We start from the raw sequence: 15,847 nt of genomic DNA, 5'->3' as shown, positions 1-15,847 counted from the left end.
TATTAATGATTAGAAAATAGAAAACCGTTGACAATATTATTGTTCTTCGTTGATTCGTTAAATCAAACAAATGCCATTTATATACAGATATTATTAATATAACGAATTTAATAAAATGTTTTATCATTATATATAAAGAATTAATTGCATATAAAAGTTATACACAACCTCAACTCATATGGGACTACCCCCTGAATTTAAGCATATTAATTAGGGGAGGAAAAGAAACTAACAAGGATTTTCTTAGTAGCGGCGAGCGAAAAGAAATCAGTTCAGCACTAAGTCACTTTGTCTATATGGCAAATGTGAGATGCAGTGTATGGAGCGTCAATATTCTAGTATGAGAAATTAACGATTTAAGTCCTTCTTAAATGAGGCCATTTACCCATAGAGGGTGCCAGGCCCGTATAACGTTAATGATTACTAGATGATGTTTCCAAAGAGTCGTGTTGCTTGATAGTGCAGCACTAAGTGGGTGGTAAACTCCATCTAAAACTAAATATAACCATGAGACCGATAGTAAACAAGTACCGTGAGGGAAAGTTGAAAAGAACTCTGAATAGAGAGTTAAACAGTACGTGAAACTGCTTAGAGGTTAAGCCCGATGAACCTGAATATCCGTTATGGAAAATTCATCATTAGAATTGTAATATTTAAACAATATTATGATAATAGTGTGCATTTTTTCCATATAAGGACATTGTAATCTATTAGCATACCAAATTTATCATAAAATATAACTTATAGTTTATTCAAATTAATTTGCTTGCATTTTAACACAGAATAAATGTTATTAATTTGATAAAGTGCTGATAGATTTATATGAATACAGTGCGTTAATTTTTCGGAATTATATAATGGCATAATTATCATTGATTTTTGTGTTTATTATATGCACTTGTAGGATTAACAATGCGAAAGATTCAGGATACCTTCGGGACCCGTCTTGAAACACGGACCAAGGAGTCTAACATATGTGCAAGTTATTGGGATATAAACCTAATAGCGTAATTAACTTGACTAATAATGGGATTAGTTTTTTAACTATTTATAGCTAATTAACACAATCCCGGGGCGTTCTATATAGTTATGTATAATGATATTTATATTATTTATGCCTCTAACTGGAACGTACCTTGAGCATATATGCTGTGACCCGAAAGATGGTGAACTATACTTGATCAGGTTGAAGTCAGGGGAAACCCTGATGGAAGACCGAAACAGTTCTGACGTGCAAATCGATTGTCAAAATTGAGTATAGGGGCGAAAGACCAATCGAACCATCTAGTAGCTGGTTCCTTCCGAAGTTTCCCTCAGGATAGCTGGTGCATTTTAATATTATATAAAATAATCTTATCTGGTAAAGCGAATGATTAGAGGCCTTAGGGTCGAAACGATCTTAACCTATTCTCAAACTTTAAATGGGTAAGAACCTTAACTTTCTTGATATGAAGTTCAAGGTTATGATATAATGTGCCCAGTGGGCCACTTTTGGTAAGCAGAACTGGCGCTGTGGGATGAACCAAACGTAATGTTACGGTGCCCAAATTAACAACTCATGCAGATACCATGAAAGGCGTTGGTTGCTTAAAACAGCAGGACGGTGATCATGGAAGTCGAAATCCGCTAAGGAGTGTGTAACAACTCACCTGCCGAAGCAACTAGCCCTTAAAATGGATGGCGCTTAAGTTGTATACCTATACATTACCGCTAAAGTAGATGATTTATATTACTTGTAATATAAATTTTGAAACTTTAGTGAGTAGGAAGGTACAATGGTATGCGTAGAAGTGTTTGGCGTAAGCCTGCATGGAGCTGCCATTGGTACAGATCTTGGTGGTAGTAGCAAATAATCGAATGAGACCTTGGAGGACTGAAGTGGAGAAGGGTTTCGTGTGAACAGTGGTTGATCACGAGTTAGTCGGTCCTAAGTTCAAGGCGAAAGCCGAAAATTTTCAAGTAAAATACAAATGCCAAACAAATATATATATTATATAAAATCTAGCTAAATTAATATACTTGAATAATTTTGAACGAAAGGGAATACGGTTCCAATTCCGTAACCTGTTGAGTATCCGTTTGTTATTAAATATGGGCCTCGTGCTCATCCTGGCAACAGGAACGACCATAAAGAAGCCGTCGAGAGATATCGGAAGAGTTTTCTTTTCTGTTTTATAGCCGTACTACCATGGAAGTCTTTCGCAGAGAGATATGGTAGATGGGCTAGAAGAGCATGACATATACTGTTGTGTCGATATTTTCTCCTCGGACCTTGAAAATTTATGGTGGGGACACGCAAACTTCTCAACAGGCCGTACCAATATCCGCAGCTGGTCTCCAAGGTGAAGAGTCTCTAGTCGATAGAATAATGTAGGTAAGGGAAGTCGGCAAATTAGATCCGTAACTTCGGGATAAGGATTGGCTCTGAAGATTGAGATAGTCGGGCTTGATTGGGAAACAATAACATGGTTTATGTGCTCGTTCTGGGTAAATAGAGTTTCTAGCATTTATGTTAGTTACTTGTTCCCCGGATAGTTTAGTTACGTAGCCAATTGTGGAACTTTCTTGCTAAAATTTTTAAGAATACTAATTGGGTTAAACCAATTAGTTCTTATTAATTATAACGATTATCAATTAACAATCAATTCAGAACTGGCACGGACTTGGGGAATCCGACTGTCTAATTAAAACAAAGCATTGTGATGGCCCTAGCGGGTGTTGACACAATGTGATTTCTGCCCAGTGCTCTGAATGTCAAAGTGAAGAAATTCAAGTAAGCGCGGGTCAACGGCGGGAGTAACTATGACTCTCTTAAGGTAGCCAAATGCCTCGTCATCTAATTAGTGACGCGCATGAATGGATTAACGAGATTCCTACTGTCCCTATCTACACCAGTCGGTGTTAGATTGCTCGTGCGAACAGACGTGTTTTCCGTACGCTCCGCGAGTGTAGCCAATATTGACTGATAGAGACCAGATACGAAGCTAGAAACAGCACGAAAATTCGTGTTTTGTGCCTGCGAACCCAGTGCGCGTGTTTTCCCTGTGTAAAAGTGGTGAAACCGGGTGAAATTGGGTTTTTCCCATTGGAAATTTTCCATTGCGCCACGTGTGTCACGAGAGAGGCGCTCTCTTGAGAGAGGCGTTAGGCTTATTTAGGCACATTTTGCCTAAAACAGCTGTGCGGTTTGTGTCATCGCTAAACTTTTATCAGCTGATCAGCTGATAGAGCTTTCCGACCAGCTGATAATAAAGGGGTAAGTCCTTGGTGGAAAAGCTTTTGGGTTGGAACTGCCGATAACCGGCGGATGGCGCCACCCAAAATGGATGTTGGAGATTCTGGCAGTGAGAGTGCTAGTAGTAGGGGAAGCAGTGGGGGCAGAGGACGACCCAGAGGTAAGCGCAATAAAGCGCCGCTGAGGGACGCCTCTAGGTGCAAGTTGATGGCACTGGATGCAACTGCCGCTGACACTGCGACAGCCCCTGCCGCTGCCGCTGCCGCTGCCCCTGCTGCTGCCGCTGCCGCTGCCCCTGTCGCTGCCCTTGCCGCAGCCCCTGCCGCTCCCGCAGCCCCCGCCGCTGCTGCATCCTATGCTGAACACGAGAAGACCTTCGTTGCACCAGCCAGTCCTCTAAAATCCTTCTCGGATAGGGAGTGGAGAGGTAATGGTGCCGTCGCTGCCGAGATGGGGGACATCCGATCGGAGATCGGTAGGATGTTCATGGTCTCCTATGCCAACCCGGCCACAAATGTGAAGGTGCAGTCCGTAGCCAACCGCTACGAGGAGGTTGTTGCAGCCCTCCTTATACGGATTGGAGTGCTTGAGGACCGCCTTAAGAAGCAGACACCGGTTGCCTCGGCCGTCTCATACGCAGCCGCCGCTGCTAGAGGCGCGCACCTTATCGCCTCACCTGCTGCCCCTGTCGCCCCCTATGCCCCTGTAGCCGCACCGCGGAAAATCCGGGAGACCTGGTCGGCAGTCGTTGCATGTGATGATCCGGCCTTATCAGGGAGGCAAATTGCGGACAAGGTCCGCAAAGAGGTAGCGCCTGCTTTGGGCGTCAGAGTGCATGAGGTGCGAGAGTTGAAGCGGGGCGGCGCGATTATTCGCACGCCATCGCAGGCGGAGATGTCGAAAATCGTTGCCTCCGCAAAATTCGCTGAGGTGGGCCTTAAGGTGTCCAAAAACACTGCCGCAAAACCCAGGGTGACGGTACAGGATGTGGACACCACTGTGACGCCGGATGAGTTCATGATGGAGTTAAAAGAGAAAAACTTCGAGGAGATGTCGCTGAAGGAGTTCCAGAAGGCGGTAGTCCTGGCGACCAAGCCCTGGTCAGCAGCTAACAGCGCCACTATAAACGTGACGCTGGAAGTAGATGATCAGGCGTTGGCCGTTCTCGAAAGCGGGAGGGTGTATATCAAGTGGTTCTCTTACCGCTGCCGCTCTCAAGTGCGCACCTATGCGTGCCACCGATGCCTTGGTTTTGACCACAAAGTCAGCGAGTGTCGGTACGCTAGAGAAAACCAGGTCTGCCGCCAGTGCGGACAGAACGACCACGTCGCGGCGAAGTGCAAAAATGCGGTGGACTGCCGTAACTGCCGCCATAAAGGGCTACCCTCGGGGCACTATATGCTCTCGGGTGGATGCCCGATATATAGCGCTGTGCTAGCCAGGGTGCAAGCTAGACATTAACATGTTCAGCTTCATCCAAGCGAATTGTGGTCGAGGCCGTTGCGCTGTCATCGAGCTTGCAAAGCGGATGAGAGATGCTGGCCACCTGTTCGCACTCATTCAGGAGCCCTATGTGGACGCAGGCAAGCGTCTCACTGGACTCCCTGGAGGCATGAGAATCTTCGCTGACAAAAGGAAGAAAGCTGCCATCATCGTGGACGACCCGTCTGCCATCTGCATGCCCATCGAGACATTGACGACGGATTATGGAGTGTGCGTGAGTGTCACAGGAAAATACGGCACCATTTTTCTGTCCTCCGTATACTGCCAGTACTCAGCTGCCCTGCAGCCCTACACTGACTACCTGGATACGGTTCTGCTGCTAGCCAGCAGGACACCGACAATCCTCGGACTTGATGCGAATGCGGTTTCCCCGATGTGGTTCAGCAAAACTCCAGCTAACTCTGGAGACCGTCTGAATCGCGAACGGGGACAGCACATGGACGAGTGGATCATCGCAAGCGGTGTCTGTGTGCTTAATACGGCCAGCCAGGTGTTCACGTTCGATAATCACCGCTCCAGAAGTGATATCGACGTGACCTTCACCAACGAAGCAGCGCGTGTGTGGGCAACATACGAATGGAGAGTTGACTTCTGGGAGCTGAGTGACCACAACATCATCACTGTTGAGGTTACTCCAGATCCAAGCAGTACCGTTGAGAGCCTAGCTCCGGTACCGCAATGGAGGCTCTCCAATGCAAGTTGGCGAAGATTCAGAGTAGAACTAAGGGATGTAGCTGAATGTCTCGAGGAACTGGAGGAATCGCCGTTGGATGATCATGTGTCAGCCCTTCGCTCCATCGTACACGAAGTGTGCGACAGGGTAATAGGGCGCAGGATACCTGCAGCAAGGGGAAACGTAATATGGTGGAATCCTGAACTGAGTACCAAGCGCCAAGAGGTCAGGAGACTGAGGCGCAGGCTGCAGGCAGCTCGTCGGAGTGGCACCGGCGATGTTGAGCGACTTGCCGCTGGATTAAGGCTTGCCTCAGGCCAGTATAAGAAGCTTATCCTGATGACAAAGGAACAAAACTGGCGGGACTTCGTGGGACGGCACAAGGATGATCCATGGGGGCACGCCTACCGAATATGCCGAGGCCGGAAAAAGACAACCGATCTTGGATGTCTTAGGTCGAACGGCGCGCTACTTACGACATGGCACGACTGCGCAGATATACTCCTCCGCAACTTCTTCCCTGTTGCGGAATCCACAGTGCGTGAGGGTATAACTCCTGCTGCTCCACCGACCCTCGAAGCCTTCGAGGTGGCAACCAGCGTCGCGAAGCTGAGAAGCCGGCGATCGCCGGGAATGGACGGCATCACGGGTGGGATCGTCAAGGAGGTATGGCGTGCTATCCCTCAGCACCTGACGAAGTTGTACTCTCGATGCCTCTCGGAAGGATATTTTCCTGCCGAGTGGAAACACCCGAGAGTGATACCGCTGGTAAAGGGGCCAGATAAGGACAGGAGCGATCCTGCCTCTTATCGTGGCATATGCCTTTTGCCAGTGTTCGGAAAGGTGCTGGAAGGGATCATGGTGAATCGACTGAAGGATGTGCTACCGGATGGCTGCAGATGGCAATTTGGATTTAGGCCTGGACGCTGCGTTGAGGATGCGTGGATGCACGCTAAAAACACCGTTTCCACCAGCCGCGAGAGGAGGGTGCTGGGAATCTTTGTTGATTTCAAGGGTGCCTTCGACAATGTTGAGTGGAACGCGGTGCTGGATCGGCTTATCGACGTCGGCTGTCGAGAGATAGACTTGTGGAAAAGTTATTTCTCCGGTCGAAGTGCCAGTATCATCAGCAGTTACGAAGCGGCCACAGTGTCGGTTACACGGGGCTGCCCGCAAGGGTCCGTCAGTGGTCCATTTATTTGGAACCTACTGATGGATGTGCTGCTTCAGCGCCTGGAGCCACATTGTGCTCTGAGCGCGTTTGCAGATGACTTGCTACTTTTCGTCGATGGGAATTCCCGTGCCGATCTGGAGCGAAAGGGTGAGCAGTTGATGGACATCGTGGGAGCCTGGGGAGCTGAGGTTGGAGTGAGTGTGTCAACCAGCAAGACGGCAATCATGTTGCTGAAAGGGAATCTTTCAGACACTAGGAGACCGACGGTACGGTTTGCTGGAGCAAGCCTGCCATACGTCACCAAATGCCGGTACCTTGGCATCTTAGTCGGCGAGCGGATGAGCTTTCTCCCGCATATCTCTGCTCTCAGAGATCGGCTGGCTGGAGTTGCCGGAGGGCTAGCACGGGTGCTCCGAGTCGATTGGGGGCTCAGCTCCCGTGCTAAGAGGACGATATACAGCGGACTCATGGTCCCCTGTGCACTCTTCGGTGCCTCGGTCTGGTACAAGGCGGCGAGCAAGGGCAAGTCCTTAAGACTCCTCACCTCGTGCCAGAGGACCATCCTATTAGGATGCCTACCGGTATGCCGCACAGTGTCCACGGTGGCACTGCAGGTGCTTGCTGGTGCTCCTCCAATGGATTTAGATGCTCACAGGATGGCAGTGAAGTTTAAGCTCAGAAAGCACGTTCCCCTGGACGAGAGCGACTGGCTCTATGGACAGGACTTGTCTGTGTTGGACTGGAAATCCAAGATGGCTCTGCTAGACGAATGTCTGCTAAATGAGTGGCAACTCAGATGGGACCAAGCGGCTCACGGTTTTGTGACTCGCCAGTTTTTCCCAGAGGCAGCGTTCGTCTACAAGAGGAAGGACTTTGTCTTCACCTTAAGAGCCGGATTCTTGCTGACAGGACACGGGTCGTTCAACGCTTTCCTCCATGGTAGAACCCTCAGCACCACAACCGCATGCTCATGTGGAGAGGAGAGTGAGGACTGGCTTCACGTACTATGTGAGTGCCGCCTCTATAGCGATTTGCGTGACTTGGATGCCCTTGGCATTGTTCGAGTCCAAGAACGATGGAACGTCGCAGGAGTAGTCGAGACCCCAGAACGGATGCGTCTCCTAGGAGCTTTTGCTGATGCTGCCTTCTCGAGGCGTAGGATGGAAGCGACGAGGGATGAACCGCAGGCGCCGGGACAATAGTCCCAAAACCCCCTTGCCGTGTGGCAACGGCGAAGAATACTGCCACAGCTTGTCATTGCTTGTCGTAGGAGGCGACTAATATGACATGGTTGCCCCATCCGAGCTTGTCGGAGCTGAAGGGGTGAGGCCCACCGAGCCTGAAATTTCGGTGCCACGGGTTGAGTGGTTCTCCAAGGCTACTCATTGAGGTCGGCCCCCTAGTGGGAGTTTCGTGGTGGCTGTGGTTGACACCTATATCGCGGGTAGAGTCCCCGGGCTCGACGTGGATGTTGCGTTAATACAACTCGGGTGCTGCGACCCAAAGAACAGTAGAGATTTTAGATAGATCTCGCCCCTATGCAAGGGGGAGTGCTTGCCCGACAAGCAAGTACTTAAATTGCTACTGGGGTGGTTGCTATGTACATAGCTATAGCTTCTAGTCCAGGGCGTTGGTTTGGCGCTTAACCCAGACCCTTGCATTATATACTCCCTTGTGGGTATATTAGAATGCCGTGGCTGTAATCCCTTCAGTGCGGAACACGTCACGTTAAATAAGTTCGGAGGGATCCGAGACACACCTGTCCCTATCTACTATCTAGCGAAACCACAGCCAAGGGAACGGGCTTGGAATAATTAGCGGGGAAAGAAGACCCTTTTGAGCTTGACTCTAATCTGGCAGTGTAAGGAGACATAAGAGGTGTAGAATAAGTGGGAGATATTAGACCTCGGTTTGGTATCGCCAATGAAATACCACTACTCTTATTGTTTCCTTACTTACTTGATTAAATGGAACGTGTATCATTTCCTAGCCATTATACGGATATATTTATTATATCTTATGGTATTGGGTTTTGATGCAAGCTTCTTGATCAAAGTATCACGAGTTTGTTATATAATCGCAAACAAATTCTTTAATAAAACGGTGCATTTATGTATTTTTGATTTGAAAATTTGGTATAACTCCAATTACTCAGGTATGATCCAATCCAAGGACATTGCCAGGTAGGGAGTTTGACTGGGGCGGTACATCTCTCAAATAATAACGGAGGTGTCCCAAGGCCAGCTCAGTGCGGACAGAAACCACACATAGAGCAAAAGGGCAAATGCTGACTTGATCTCGGTGTTCAGTACACACAGGGACAGCAAAAGCTCGGCCTATCGATCCTTTTGGTTTAAAGAGTTTTTAACAAGAGGTGTCAGAAAAGTTACCATAGGGATAACTGGCTTGTGGCGGCCAAGCGTTCATAGCGACGTCGCTTTTTGATCCTTCGATGTCGGCTCTTCCTATCATTGTGAAGCAAAATTCACCAAGCGTTGGATTGTTCACCCATGCAAGGGAACGTGAGCTGGGTTTAGACCGTCGTGAGACAGGTTAGTTTTACCCTACTAATGACAAAACGTTGTTGCGACAGCATTCCTGCGTAGTACGAGAGGAACCGCAGGTACGGACCAATGGCACAATACTTGTTCGAGCGAACAGTGGTATGACGCTACGTCCGTTGGATTATGCCTGAACGCCTCTAAGGTCGTATCCGTGCTGGACTGCAATGATAAATAAGGGGCAATTTGCATTGTATGGCTTCTAAACCATTTAAAGTTTATAATTTACTTTTTAAACGACAATGGATGTGATGCCAATGTAATTTGTAACATAGTAAATTGGGAGGATCTTTGATCACCTGATGCCGCGCTAGTTACATATAAAAGCATTATTTAATACAATGACAAAGCCTAGAATCAATTGTAAACGACTTTTGTAACAGGCAAGGTGTTGTAAGTGGTTGAGCAGCTGCCATACTGCGATCCACTGAAGCTTATCCTTTGCTTGATGATTCGATAATAAAATTGCATAATTTATTTGTTGTGTTGAACTTCTTATATAAAGTTCAACCAACAATCTATTTGTATGCATTGATTGTTTGCTTGGCTTTGTGGCGAATTTTTAATCCTTTATATATTACATTCCTAAGGTCTAGATTTTCAAGTAAGAGACCAATTTGATTAACATATCAATATAAGTACAACTCGACCATCTAATAATAACAATATGAATCGTCATCTTATTAGTGACGCGAAGATTGGCAAACATATAATATAAAAATATTCCTAAGGTCTAGATTTTCAAGTAAGAGACCAATTTGATTAACATATCAATATAAGTAATACTCGACCATCTAATAATAACAATATGAATCGTCATCTTATTAGTGACGCGAAGATTGGCAAACATATAATATAAAAATATTCCTAAGGTCTAGATTTTCAAGTAAGAGACCAATTTGATTAACATATCAATATAAGTACAACTCGACCATCTAATAATAACAATATGAATCGTCATCTTATTAGTGACGCGAAGATTGGCAAACATATAATATAAAAATATTCCTAAGGTCTAGATTTTCAAGTAAGAGACCAATTTGATTAACATATCAATATAAGTACAACTCGACCATCTAATAATAATATGAATCGTCATCTTATTAGTGACGCGAAGATTGGCAAACATATAATATAAAAATATTCCTAAGGTCTAGATTTTCAAGTAAGAGACCAATTTGATTAACATATCAATATAAGTACAACTCGACCATCTAATAATAACAATATGAATCGTCATCTTATTAGTGACGCGAAGATTGGCAAACATATAATATAAAAATATTCCTAAGGTCTAGATTTTCAAGTAAGAGACCAATTTGATTAACATATCAATATAAGTACAACTCGACCATCTAATAATAACAATATGAATCGTCATCTTATTAGTGACGCGAAGATTGGCAAACATATAATATAAAAATATTCCTAAGGTCTAGATTTTCAAGTAAGAGACCAATTTGATTAACATATCAATATAAGTACAACTCGACCATCTAATAATAACAATATGAATCGTCATCTTATTAGTGACGCGAAGATTGGCAAACATATAATATACAAATATTCCTAAGGTCTAGATTTTCAAGTAAGAGACCAATTTGATTAACATATCAATATAAGTACAACTCGACCATCTAATAATAACAATATGAATCGTCATCTTATTAGTGACGCGAAGATTGGCAAACATATAATATAAAAATATTCCTAAGGTCTAGATTTTCAAGTAAGAGACCAATTTGATTAACATATCAATATAAGTACAACTCGACCATCTAATAATAACAATATGAATCGTCATCTTTTTAGTGACGCGAAGATTGGCAAACATATAATATAAAAATATTCCTAAGGTCTAGAATCTTAAGCAATAGACCAATTCAACTAAGAGTTGACATATAAAAATATGTTCCTTTTAATGTTAGCAAAATTTTATCGTCACATACTGTTAGTGACGCGAACGTTTTTTTCTCCATGTTTATATGAATGTTTATTCAAAGGTAGAAAGGCAGGATCGTTATTTTATAAGTGAAGCGATAAAAAAATATTATGCAATAGGACATCTATTTATAAATATTTTTAAGTCTTAGAAATTCAAGTAAAGAGATTCAAGAAATTCATTCAACTTAGAGCGCACATATAATTAAAACTATTCCTGAGGTTTAGAAACCAAATTAAATAAAGAGGACATATAAACGTATGTGGTATTTTGATGGTAGTAAAAATGTATCGCGATATTATTAGTGACGCGACCAATTTTTATACTCTTTGCTCCATGTGCAAATATATCTAGTGTTTAGATAGTCAATTAAAAATGACAATTTTAACTAAAAGACTTAAAAAAGTGTTTGTCAAACTTATAATTTTGTCAATACTATATAAAACGCCAATCATATCCTTATAAAAGTAAATACGGTATATGGTTATAAATACAAAACCATATATAAATAAAAAAATGAAATCGTATGTATATGGCTTATAGGTATAATACCTATAAGGCATAATAATGTATAATATAGCAAATATACATATAAAAGTGCATAAATTGTATAGATATGGCATAAAGAAGGCATTTATGAGAATAGCTAGTAGAATTTGCCCATACACTACTAGCGAAATGAGATATTTATACCTAGTGAGGGCGGCACTAGTACTATAAATTGTGGCAAAATAAATCTTATGCAAATGCATAGGATTTTATCAATACCGTACAAAAAACTAAGTAAAACGTATGGATATTGAAAAATAAATGGATTATATTCATAAAATACGAATATTTCTTGCATTCTCTTGTTATACGAGAGAATATCATACGGAGCGGGCAGCCCCTAGTATAGTAAGCAGTCGAATGGGAGACAGCGTGTCCAAAAACACCTATAGGGAGGTGGTCGTTGGCGGACCTCTCCTCGTATTGGTCAAACTTATGATTTTGTCAATACTATATAAAACGCCAATCATATCCATATAAAAGTGAATACAGTATATGGATATGAATAAAAAACCATACATAAATAAAAAAAAATATGTATAAAAAATTATACATATATTTATATTAAGCAATCGTATGGATGTGGCTTATAGGTATAATACCTATAAGGCATAATAATGTATAATATAGCAAATATACATATAAAAGTGCATGAATTGTATAGATATGGCATATAAGTGACATATTTATGAGAATAGCTAGTAGAATTTGCCCATACACTACTAGCGAAATGAGATATTTATACCTAGTGAGGGCGGCACTAGTACTATAAATTGTGGCAAAATAAATCTTATGCAAATGCATAGGATTTTGTCAATACCGTACAAAAAACTAAGTAAAACGTATGGATATTGAAAAATAAATGGATTATATTCATAAAATACGAATATTTCTTGCATTCTCTTGTTATATGAGAGAATATCATACGGAGCGGGTAGCCCCTAGTATAGTAAGCAGTCGAATGGGAGACAGCGTGTCCAAAAACACCTATAGGGAGGTGGTCGTTGGCGGACCTCTCCTCGTATTGGTCAAACTTATGATTTTGTCAATACTATATAAAACGCCAATCATATCCATATAAAAGTGAATACAGTATATGGATATGAATAAAAAACCATACATAAATAAAAAAAAATATGTATAAAAAATTATACATATATTTATATTAAGCAATCGTATGGATGTGGCTTATAGGTATAATACCTATAAGGCATAATAATGTATAATATAGCAAATATACATATAAAAGTGCATGAATTGTATAGATATGGCATATAAGTGACATATTTATGAGAATAGCTAGTAGAATTTGCCCATACACTACTAGCGAAATGAGATATTTATACCTAGTGAGGGCGGCACTAGTACTATAAATTGTGGCAAAATAAATCTTATGCAAATGCATAGGATTTTGTCAATACCGTACAAAAAACTAAGTAAAACGTATGGATATTGAAAAATAAATGGATTATATTCATAAAATACGAATATTTCTTGCATTCTCTTGTTATATGAGAGAATATCATACGGAGCGGGTAGCCCCTAGTATAGTAAGCAGTCGAATGGGAGACAGCGTGTCCAAAAACACCTATAGGGAGGTGGTCGTTGGCGGACCTCTCCTCGTATTGGTCAAACTTATGATTTTGTCAATACTATATAAAACGCCAATCATATCCATATAAAATTGAATACAGTATATGGATATGAATAAAAAACCATACATAAATAAAAAAAAAATATGTATAAAAAATTATACATATATTTATATTAAGCAATCGTATGGATGTGGCTTATAGGTATAATACCTATAAGGCATAATAATGTATAATATAGCAAATATACATATAAAAGTGCATGAATTGTATAGATATGGCATATAAGTGACATATTTATGAGAATAGCTAGTAGAATTTCCCCATACACTACTAGCGAAATGAGATATTTATACCTAGTGAGGGCGGCACTAGTACTATAAATTGTGGCAAAATAAATCTTATGCAAATGCATAGGATTTTGTCAATACCGTACAAAAAACTAAGTAAAACGTATGGATATTGAAAAATAAATGGATTATATTCATAAAATACGAATATTTCTTGCATTCTCTTGTTATATGAGAGAATATCATACGGAGCGGGTAGCCCCTAGTATAGTAAGCAGTCGAATGGGAGACAGCGTGTCCAAAAACACCTATAGGGAGGTGGTCGTTGGCGGACCTCTCCTCGTATTGGTCAAACTTATGATTTTGTCAATACTATATAAAACGCCAATCATATCCATATAAAAGTGAATACAGTATATGGATATGAATAAAAAACCATACATAATAATCGTATGGATGTGGCTTATAGGTATAATACCTATAAGGCATAATAATGTATAATATAGCAAATATACATATAAAAGTGCATGAATTGTATAGATATGGCATATAAGTGACATATTTATGAGAATAGCTAGTAGAATTTGCCCATACACTACTAGCGAAATGAGATATTTATACCTAGTGAGGGCGGCACTAGTACTATAAATTGTGGCAAAATAAATCTTATGCAAATGCATAGGATTTTGTCAATACCATACATAAACCGTATGGATATTGAGAAGTTAATAGATTACATCTATAATATGAGAAGTATTTTAGTATTCTTATTAAATAAGAGAATACTATAAGGGTGAGTGGCAAAGAGAATTGAATATACCCGAATGGGAGACAGCGTGTCCAAAAACTACTATAGGTGGTGTGGCAAATATGAGGAAGGCAATATATCCATATAATGAAAATAAAAGTGCGTTTTCTTATTATATAAGAGAACACTATATGGGTGAGTGGCAAAGTAAATTGAATATACCCGAATGGGAGACAGCGTGTCCAAAAACTACTATAGGTGGTGTGGCAAATATGAGGAAGGCAATATATCCATATAATGAAAATAAAAGTGCGTTTTCTTATTATATAAGAGAACACTATATGGGTGAGTGGCAAAGTAAATTGAATATACCCGAATGGGAGACAGCGTGTCCAAAAACTACTATAGGTGGTGTGGCAAATATGAGGAAGGCAATATATCCATATAATGAATATAAAAGTGCGTTGTCTTATTATATAAGAGAACACTATATGGGTGAGTGGCAAAGTAAATTGAATATACCCGAATGGGAGACAGCGTGTCCAAAAACTACTATAGGATGGTCAATGGGCCGGCCGTCTGCTATTGACATATGTCAGTAGAGAAGATATTATCCGTCAAATTTGTTTCTTTATTCATTTATTTGAATACGAGACTTGGCTCCGCGGTTAATATTTTAAGCCCAAAGATAATAACGTTGAAACAAAGGCCAAGTTTCTATTGTACATAGAATAACAAATTGTTTCCGAATTTTATCGTTAATTTTAGGAGGTAGGCTAACATGATTTATATTATATGTGTATTATTAAATAATAATAGTACATAAAAGTCTACCAAAGAAATATAAAAATGTAATTATGAATACATTTTCAATATTAATATCAACTTATATTGTTGATAATAAAAAATAGCTATTAAGAGAGTTATTTAAGAAATTATATAATATATAATAAAGAGTATATATATAAATAATATATAAGTATATATTATTTAAGAAATAAATATAGTAGTAATATACACTCGGTTCTATTTTATATATTACCAGAGACTTATATGGATATATATAGATAAATTTTAAATTTATCGTCAAAATACAAATGATTAACTCAATATCTTATATTGGTTAAACAAAAATTGTACATGTGTGGATACAATATATTATGTATGTCGAACAAAAATGATATTTTAGAATGAAATGTGCATATATAAAGAAAATATATGAAAAATAAATATTGTGTTTATAAAGAATATGATTCTTTTTGACATCAATAAAAACTTGTTATTATTAGTGGCGAAACAAGTATAAATTGGAAAACAAACGTATACGAATGCTATATAAAAATGGCCGTATTCGATAGAAATAAAATCTATAACAACATATATATTGCTAATTTCTATTCAAAAAATATGAATGAAATATGAATAAAAACATTATTCTGGTTGATCCTGCCAGTAGTTATATGCTTGTCTCAAAGATTAAGCCATGCATGTCTAAGTACACACGAATTAAAAGTGAAACCGCAAAAGGCTCATTATATCAGTTATGGTTCCTTAGATCGTTAACAGTTACTTGGATAACT

General features: G+C 40.7%; 1 non-coding gene and 1 pseudogene across 1 annotated transcript in view; both read left to right on the top strand.

Annotated features, from left to right (window-relative positions):
• The first annotated feature begins 164 nt into the window (after positions 1-164).
• LOC127011989 (large subunit ribosomal RNA) lies at positions 165-9,603 on the top strand (annotated as a pseudogene).
• A 6,097-nt stretch (positions 9,604-15,700) lies between these two features.
• The window catches only part of LOC127011890 (small subunit ribosomal RNA), a 1,995-nt gene continuing 1,848 nt past the window's right edge, over positions 15,701-15,847 (top strand). Inside the window, exon 1 of the ribosomal RNA XR_007765348.1 lies at positions 15,701-15,847. This exon is cut by the window's right edge and continues 1,848 nt beyond it. This is a non-coding gene — a ribosomal RNA (small subunit ribosomal RNA).

This window comes from Drosophila biarmipes, unplaced genomic scaffold, assembly GCF_025231255.1.
Source record: "Drosophila biarmipes strain raj3 unplaced genomic scaffold, RU_DBia_V1.1 ptg000016l, whole genome shotgun sequence".
Taxonomy (NCBI): domain Eukaryota; kingdom Metazoa; phylum Arthropoda; class Insecta; order Diptera; family Drosophilidae; genus Drosophila; species Drosophila biarmipes.
Note: the sequence above shows the minus strand (reverse complement) of the source record. Positions and strands in the feature narration are given on the sequence as shown.